The sequence below is a fragment of the Mastigoproctus giganteus genome, chromosome 3, assembly GCF_048544385.1.
Source record: "Mastigoproctus giganteus isolate SK-2022 chromosome 3, ASM4854438v1, whole genome shotgun sequence".
Classification (NCBI taxonomy): domain Eukaryota; kingdom Metazoa; phylum Arthropoda; class Arachnida; order Uropygi; family Thelyphonidae; genus Mastigoproctus; species Mastigoproctus giganteus.
In genome coordinates this window covers 227059448-227069098 of record NC_143577.1, presented here as the reverse complement: position 1 = coordinate 227069098, position 9651 = coordinate 227059448, and the positions used below count along the sequence as shown (strand labels likewise).

Here is a 9651-nt window from a genome sequence, read left to right as displayed (position 1 = left end):
TGTTGTGGGCTTAAAACCTCAAAATAACTCCTTAGAGGAGAATCGGCTAACTGCAGAAGAGGTCTTTAAGAATTCTTCAATCTCCGACTGGGCTTGAACCAAGAGAAAAGAAAGAGAGAATGAAATGATTTATTCAATTTCTACATTTAATAACCGTGATCCTACACTATTCATTAAAGCAACATTAACTTCCAGGAAAGCGCCTTCTTGTCTCCGGAAAAATTAATAAATCTACTTTCAATTTAATGGAGATAAAGTTGTATCTCTTTGATTAATTTTGACGAATTGATCGAGCAGAGTATTATTTCTGCTCCACAAACTCTCAGAACAAAACTTCCAATCATTTTTCATTAGAAATTTATTTATTTTGTTTCCATATCTTTGTCGGTTGTTAGATTCTTTCGATAGTTTATGTTTTTGTACTTCTCGCGAAATGTTGGTCAAATAAGCCAGATTGAATATCAGTTGCCACTGCGTGTCGAGAGATCCAATTGCTTCAGAATCTTGGTGACAGCTTGCAGTGTTGCTATGAGAGGCAAAAACTTTTAATTGTTTTTCGTTCTTACTGTTTCTTCTTTTTTTATCAATCATTGCTCGAATTCTTCGTCACAACTGGACTTAATCCACTGGACAATTTTCTAGATTCTGTTTCAGCTGATTTGTTATGAAAAATTCTTTGTTACAGATGTTTTCTGGCATTTTTGTTTTGTTTCCGGATATTTATTAAATACCATAATTGAAAAGTGCAAGAATTCGGCTGGTGTACACTGGTTGTAATAAAAAATGCATTCGAAAAGGTTTAGGATTTTTATCAGGTGTTTTCCAGTTGCCATAACTACAGATCCAAATCTCAACCTTTTCGATTTCATTGGCTAGATTATAGTAGATTTTTTTTTTTTTATTAATAACAACTAATATTCTCTTTTGGGAGTGACAGTAATAGCATTATATGGAAGTGTTTGTTATGTTTATAATAAAAACTACAAACACTAAGTATGGCTTCGATGTTTTTATTTTTGGAAGCAGAACTATCATATGAATCCCTACGTGATTTCTACCACATGAATGAAACCTATCTGATACAACTCATTAGCATATTTCTTCGTAATTATCTTGAAAAAATTACAGCAGAATATAGGGTACAGTTAAAAAAGGCAATTATGTATTAACATATTCATAAACATTGATAAATGCATACATTTAAGATCGAAAAGGAAGGAAATATCGTGTAGCGTGTTCTGACGACTCGAATATCTAACAGAAAAAAAATTAAAATAGTCACCCTATTGGAAAACGTATATTGGACATCATCTATGTTCTGTAAGCTCTTGACTCTCTATTTGGGGGACATGAAATGAACCTCTGCATATCTACAGATCCAAATCTCAACCTTTATAATTAAGACCTCAACCTCAATTAAGAGCAGCACAGGATATATATATCCTGTGCTGCTCTTAATTGAGGGAAAGGAAAAGTTTAAATTAAGAGAAGTTAAGCCTAAAAGTACCAAACTAATATACCTTTTCTATTCTGGCCTTTATTTTCCACCATTCTCCTATAATAAATACGCCATTTTCAACCAACAGTGTTAAAAACAGCTAATATTTTAAATTAGCTGGATTCCCTGAGATGGCGCTGGTGTGTAGCCTGCGATTTAAACGTTTATCACTGATGGATATATAACCAAGTAGAAAATATTAAATAAGAAATAAAAAAAGATGAAATGGGAATTTACAGAAGATCATTTCATTTCCTTCAAGATTATCAAAGAACTGTTCCGAAGCTACCAATATTTTTTTAAACAAAATACTAATTATAACAGAAAATCTGCAATATCAAATGATGCATATTTGTATTAAACATATTGTTCCAAAACACTAGCAAAGTCTATAAAGATATCCAAATGAATTTTGTGATTTTTCTTATCTAAAATCTAATAAGTAGTAGAAATGCGTGTGTTGTTGGAAAAAACATCGAAATGAAAATAAAAACATCGGTGAAAAATCATCGCACCATTTCATGCTACGTTTTTTCTAAAATACTTTTATCTAATCAGTTTCGCTCAAACAAGCACTCACTCACACATACAAGCATTCACACACATACACACCACCCACTGTTATTAGCTGCCAAGTGAGGGCCGTCTGTTTAGTTAAAGAATGATTTTTTTTAATATTTTTATTATTATTTTATTAGCCTTCTAAAGCTAGATGGACCTATTTAGGGCTGTCTTCGAGATAATAGGAATCGCCGATAGGTGGATCTACCTCTACATCTTGAAGTAATTTGTTCTAACACCTCCATCGGGTCTTGAAAATCTTTCTTTTTTTCTCCCGATCTGAAAAAAAATATATTTATATATATATAGACTAATAAAATTATAAAAAATAAATTATAAAATATAAAAGAATTTTAGGAATAAATGTTACTACAGATTTATTTTAAAACAAGTTTTAAATACCAAATGTTAAATTCGATAATTTTTTTGTAAAATTGAAACCGATAGGATGTTCATGCTGTTAAATTCGGTTTTTTTGATTGAAAACAACAAGGTAAGAAAAAAATGTTAAATTAGATATTTTTGATCTGAAATTGATTGTTAAATTCGATTTTGATTGAAATCAACATGAAATTGACATGGAAAAAAGATAAATTCGATTTTTTTGATTGAAATCAACATGAAAAAAAAAAAAAAAATTTAATTAGACATTTTTGATCTTAAATTGAAATTGATTGTTAAATTCGATTTTTTTTTATTGAAATCAACATGAAATTGACATGGAAGAAAGATTGTTAAATTCGATTTTTTTTATTGAAATCAACATGAAAAAAAAAAAAATAAATAAACAGAAATGAAAGAAAATTAACATTTTTTGATCAAAAGAAGATTTATTCCTGAATCTCATCCTTCAAATTCAGAAAATTGTGGTTTACCATATTATTTATAACATGGAGAATATTTTTTTTATCTTACGATTCCAATCACATATAAAATAAATCACAAGGAATATAAACTGCTGATATTTCTTTCTGGTTTTACAGCCTTTTCTCTTTTAAATATCTGCAAGAACTGTCCTCATAGGAAAGCTGAAATATTATTTAGGTAATAGAGAGACAGTAGAATCCGAATGACAGCGATAACTTCGCTAGCTTTGGGTATAAATGTCAAACGGGAGATACAAAATGAAGAGTGTTTTCTCAGATTGTATGGCAAATGGAACAGTAGGCCAAAACAGAGAGACAGATATATTCACGCAAGGAAGGAAGATATCACACACATAGCATTTATTGTAGTTATCATGTGTGCCCAGAAAGGCAAAAGATACTGTAGTCTTGTACTCTCTACAGAATTTAAATGAGCCCATCATGTGGGACGGTGGGTGAAAAGAATAGATATCTCCCGGGACAGCGTTTCTCAGAGCTTATCATTTGTTAGAGACGCACATAAATTTTTCTGTTTCGAATTACAGACATTTAAAGCTATCCGTTATATAGGGCAAGAAAAATAAGGTCGCCCATGGACCAAAGGAAAGAAAGTCGACTCTTGGAATATGAATTTTCCTTAAAAAAGCAAGTAGGTGCTAACCTAGGAAGCATATTATCCCAAGTTTGGAGAAATAGCAGAAAACAAACAAAACAAAAGAAAGTGAGGCAAGTCACTGAAGGGTAAAATTTTATCATGAAATAAAAATTCCAGTACCATATCGACAAAGACACCTCAGGTAGTGAGGCTTCAACGTATCGGCCTATCATGTGAGTTCTAAGGTCGGTTTATCTGTAGATTTGGTGGACTTGCTGGTCACATCAAACTATTTTATAATAGCACGTGACATACTTCCCAACATTAATGTTGGCGCATTTCTTCGAAGCAGTAACAGATGTTAGGAACGCAGTTATTTCCGATAAGTGCTGCAGCTCAAAAGAATGCGCAGTTGGTTCGTATTGGTAAAAAAAAAAAATAAATAAATAAATAAATGAATGGATTCGACGAGCGACACCAGGTGGATCATTCGTTCAAGTTGAGTCTGACGTCTCTGGTGAAATGGGACTTTGAGAAACTATCGGACGATTCGTTCAACACGAACTTCCGGTGTATCACGGCGCTCCGGAAGTTGACACTTAACCTCGACTCAGAGCAGGAAGTAAGCGAATAGAGAGTAGCAGCTTTCAAACTGACGTTTCACGTGAATGGAATACTTGAAGCTTGGCTTGGCACAGTTCAGCGAGGGAGGTTTTAAACTAAAAAATGATCTGCTGCTGCCGGTTCATTGGTTCTTTGTTTCTTAGTATGTTCCTGATTTCTTAAAGAAGTGCAAACTCTCTTAGGTGAAGAGTAGATTGATGACGTCTCTTGAAATTTACAGATATGGTACGTGACGTCACAGATTTTTTTTTTTTTTTTTGAATGACAGTAGCCACTAAGATTCGAAGTTTTTTTCTTCTAAGACCTTTTTTTTTTGAAGAAAAAAGTTTTCAGACATTTTTTCAAGGGCCGAAACTCTTTCTTTGGATATTCTTTGCAGTGATATCTCATAATGAACCCGATATTTTCCTATAACCCAAAAGCGCGTTCCAAAAAGTCTTCCCTTCGGTCTTAAGTTCCTTCTTTTTTGGTTAATTAATAAAGCTACCAAATTAGCCAGGAGTATCGCGCGTGACCTCAGGAATACGGCGTTTCTTTATGGGACGAAAACTTGTAATAGTTTTTATTGATTGAGAACAAACACGACGGAAGAAATTAATTTTAATAACCATAAAAGGCAATTAGATCGGTTCCTATGGCAACATATTGATTCAAAGTTCGTTAAAGTTCTTTTTTCTTCCTCTCTCTCTCTCTCTGTCTCTCTGTCTCTGTTCATTAAGGCAAAACAGGAGCAGTGGCTGTTAAAGAAATTATCGCTCCAATAGACATTATGAAACTCTACGGATGAAAATTACGCTCTGTTGACCACCGCCATTTTTTTTTCCTTTTAATTCTTAATCAGAAAGCAAAGTTCTATTTGCATTGATAACGAGTCCAAAACTGCTGCAAAACAAACAGAAACTTTTAAGGAACTGACAATTATAGAGGCTAAAAAGCTTTATGTTACTACGAAGTTAACTCACTTTAACGCATGCGTGAAAGATGTCTCTATTGCCGGGTCGATTACCGCTTTTTTTATTTATCCCATTTTGGATTTCTTTGGTTTTTCTTTTTTCTTCCTTTTCATTCTCTGGTATTCATTCTGTAGCTTCTAAACGACTTTAGAATGTAGAAATGATTTGAACACACCCCTCTGCAGACCTACTACGTCAAAAATGATTGGAAAATCATTATAATACAAGGAAGTATCTTCGAAGAGGCTATTAATCTTAGTCTTTTAACCTTTCCTTGGCAAGGACTTGCCCTTGTTGACTTCCTGAACTCCAGTCGCATACGAATGAATTACAGCCCTCATTTTACCGAATAAAAGAGGAGGGTCGCTAAATTACAGGGTATACGTCACCAACTGGAGATGGAGAAGATTATTTAAATATCGCTGTTGGCACCTGACAAGAAACTAAAGTCTAATAACAAGGTGAACGTTGTAATTAAGTCGAGATACAGTGCTTTGCACAAATGAGACACATCCTTATTAGTGGAGGGGTGCGCTGACATTTCGTTGTATAAATTAGCAGAGGGTTGCAATGCACAGTTGGAGGTCTCTGTTTCATGAAGAAATATTGCGTGGCTCGACACAACATCCTCTTTAGAGACCGGAGGACAGAAGCAAGGGATGCACCCGGCAGTCAAAATTCGTTTCGAGCGTTGTACTTAACAACGCTCGAAATATTCAGGCAGCCACCGAAAGACAATCTTCTCTTTGCTTGATTTAGAATTATCGCCAAAGGCTTCTAAGGCAATTAGGCGTATGTCTTTCTATTGAATCTATAAATTGGAAGATACATCATGGCGTTCTGGAGTATAATAGTATTGACAACGTAATCTACAAGAACAGTTGATTAACTGTACTTTCTGTTGTACGAGGAAACAGTCATTGGGGGACAGATCCGGGCTGTAAGGTGGATGAGCAAGTTCTGTAACGTCGCAATCTCTCAAAGCAACAGCATGTGACCTGCGCACTGGTGCGTTGCCCTGAATAAGCGGCACATCTCTGGAAAGTTTTCTACCTTTTTTCTTTATAACATCCTTTATGTTGTACTGGGGATGCATATTACTCCCCAGTGACTGTCTGCTTGTGTTCCAAGTGGTGAATGTACAAAATTCTCTCAGCATCCCAAAACGTGATGGCCATAATCTTGCCAGCTGAAGGTTGTGTCCGAAATTTTTTGGTCTCAGGATCCCAGTGATGAACCCATGTTTCATCATCAGTAACGATTCTGGAGATGAAAGTTTCAGGATTCCTTCCATAAAGCTCTAAATTCTCCTCACAACACCGTACTCTGAATTGCTTCTGCAGAAGAGTCAGAAATCTGGGGATCCACCTTGCACTGGCCTTAGTCATCCCCAAATGTTCAAGGAGGATGTTCTCTCAAATATGTCACATTTCCTAGAAATTTGGGACACCTTTAAACGCCTAGCATTCAGCACAAGGGTTTCCACAGCATGACGCAATTCTGGAGTGGTCGCTAGAAGTGTTTTCACAGGCCTTTCTAGACGTGGATCGCTTCAATGGACTCTCTACTCCCACTTGAATTGCCTTGATCAGAATTTCACCTGGTACTCTGGAGGTGCACTGTTGCAATACGCAGCCTTTCATGAACGCCCTTTGGCTATTTTCTTCTTTGGTGAGAAACTTGATGACTGAACGATGCTCCAATTTCAGCAAATCCATAATTTGATACAGGTGTCTTCCTTCTTTCTGTTACAGTAACACAACCTAAAAACACAGTGGGATCAAAATTAGTATGGTTCAAGTTGAGATATGTAGGAACATGATAAATCATGAATCATTGAAATATAACTATGGCAAGTACCTTAGGTAGATAACGTATTGAAAGCCCCTCGTAACTGTGCAAGGTGAGTTCAAGGGCCGATTTGCATTTCGAGAAGGCCGAAAAACCTCTAGAAAATCAAGGGACAGAACCCAACTCCTTCCGTCTGAAATAGGAAGACTACAACTGTGATCGACAACGCCTATAAGAACTTGAGCTGCAACCGATTTTGCTGGATTCAGTTGCATTTCTAAGATTTCTATTTTTGTTTCATTTTAGATGTGTTATCTTTGATAATTTGTTACATTAGAAGACATTCGTGTTCTCGACTGAAAAATGACATAACGATGGAGACATCTTTATCATAAAGTGGTGTAACATCTGCATCACTAAACGTCTCTTTCGAAGGTATAAAAGAGACTTTCAACATCTTAAGAAAATCTTTTCCATATATGTTGGTTTCGGTGACGAATATCACGCAGTTTCTATTAAATAATAATATTCCAAGCATCTAGCCACTTACTGCATTTTTATGAAAATCTAAATAAGAAAATAAGACACATTAAGTAAGCTAGAAGTGTTTTCTTCTAAGAATCTGTGGTACTTAATCTGTTCAGTTTTCAAGATCATCTAATTAGAATTCCTTTTAAGGAATTTCTAAGCATCTTTTCTTTGCTGTGAGGAGTTAATGAAGTCGGTGTAGGGATACTAAAAGGGGAATGGGATTCTCGAAGATTATTATATGTCAGTAACACGTGTTAAAGAGTCTGAAACAGGGAGAGAAGTGTTTAGCGAGGGAATGGATTCGTACCCATTATTCCGCTGATTTATTCGTCTGCATTCATAATGACAGTTGTAAGTGTCGCGTGCATGGGAAGTTCCGAAACAAATCAGACAGCTTTCCACATAAGGATATGTTTGGTTGACGCTGGAAATTAGGAAGCAGCCAGCGATGAGTTCTAGCGAATAGTTTCCTTAAAATATATAAAGAAATGCTGGCTGTTAATCTTATCAAGCGATTTTTGCGATGGTTCAAAGAGCTTCTTATTTATCAAGCAGAATTAATCAGTTATTCTTTGGACTGCGCCTCTTCTTCTTGCTGATTGGAAAATCTCGATTTAATAGTTGAAAGGAGGTTGGTGATTTCTTTTTGCTGTATCTTCGTGTCTTCCCATGCATGGATATTTAAGCATTGATGTGGCAGTACGGATATAGCAATGATTGATTCTTAGAGCATGGGCGTTCAGTTAGTTTGTGTATGTATATCGGAACACGTTCATTGTGTGTGTGTTATGGTCGTTGGAGTATTTGAATTCTTTGAGAAATTTATTCCCAGACTTATATTAGACTTAATTTTTGCTCTTTAACATTGATATATACTGCTATTCTGATGCTGCATCCTACAGTCACTGGCCAAAAAATTAGAAACCTTTTGCAACTTCAACCTGCAATGCATCATTTTTAACCCGATTGAGATGGATTCCTTCCAGACGACAATGCAACTATCCACTGTGCAAAATTTTTTATCTGAATGCTTCGAGGAAAATTCCCAAGATTTTCAACGTCTATCGTGGCCACCTAATTCTTCTGATGTGAATCTAATTGAGAATGTTTTGGATATGTTCAAAAGGACAGTTCGGCTTTGCAGTTTTCTTATGATTAAAATACAGCAGCTGACATATATTCTGATGGTGGATTCATCAAATCTGGAGCTAAACTCCCTCAGACACCTCATGGAATCCATGCTACAAACTGTATGGCTCTAAATGTAGTGTATCCCTACTAGATTATTATCTCAATTAGGGTGGCTCTACTAGATATTAAATAAAGTTTTCTAATTTTTTGGCCATTAGTGTATTACGCTATATTGCTAAATGTAACACATTGCTCTCTGCCCAAATTATTCCTGCTCATTACAAAGGTGTTCAGTTGGGTTTAGATGGGACGACGGACGATCCATTGTAGCTTTTAAATACTGTGACTTGATTTGAAAACCCTTGTTTTTAAATCAAGTCACAGTACTGACACGGTGCATTGTCATGGTGAAACAGAAAAGGGCTCTACCTCCACATACTGCTGCCCCAGTGTAGGAAAAGCAGAATTCTTCAGAATGTCAATGTACTCCATGATATTCATTGTTCAAGGAATGGTGATTAATGGTGTAAACCCAAACCACGAGAAACAATCGCAGATGGCGACTGCACCTCTGCCATACTTCACAGCTGGGATGATACCCCTTAAAATCAGATCTGATGCGGCCCCCTACTTATCATCCATATACTAAAATCAGTTTTTATTGCATTCCTGTATTCCCAGTTGACAGCCCCGCGACCAAGAAGAATGGCACGGGTGCACAGCGTCTGTTAGTGTGTGATTTAATAAAGTGATAGAACAATACTAATAACTTTTGTACTAACTTTGTCAGTGCTTGTGATCTTCTAGGAGGTTTCCACATCCACGTTGTGCGGGGTGGGCGGCCAGGTTTTCCTGGCCGGCAAAGAGAAACCGGTGCCGTCGAGTACGGCCAAACTGAGGTAGAAACGGACTTGGGTTTCTTGTGTTTTGCTAAGTGAACTAGAGCAATCAGTGTTTTCGCGGAGTGCTTGTGTTAATCTTGTGAGTATTGAGGAGTGTATCTTGGCCCCCAAATATATTGAGGTTAGTTTTAATTTCTGTTACAATTTGTGGTGTGCTATTTTGCATTTTTTGGTATTTATCAGGGTGGACTTGTGCATT

General features: G+C 36.1%; 1 long non-coding RNA gene across 2 annotated transcripts in view; it reads right to left on the bottom strand.

Moving 5' to 3' along the window:
• Positions 1-1939: 1939 nt before the first annotated feature.
• LOC150088803 (uncharacterized) overlaps positions 1940-9651 on the bottom strand; it is a 31384-nt gene continuing 23672 nt past the window's right edge. For both annotated transcript variants that reach the window (XR_016546801.1, XR_016546800.1), the window contains exon 2: positions 1940-2338. This is a non-coding gene — a long non-coding RNA (uncharacterized LOC150088803). The remainder of the gene's footprint in view (positions 2339-9651) is intronic.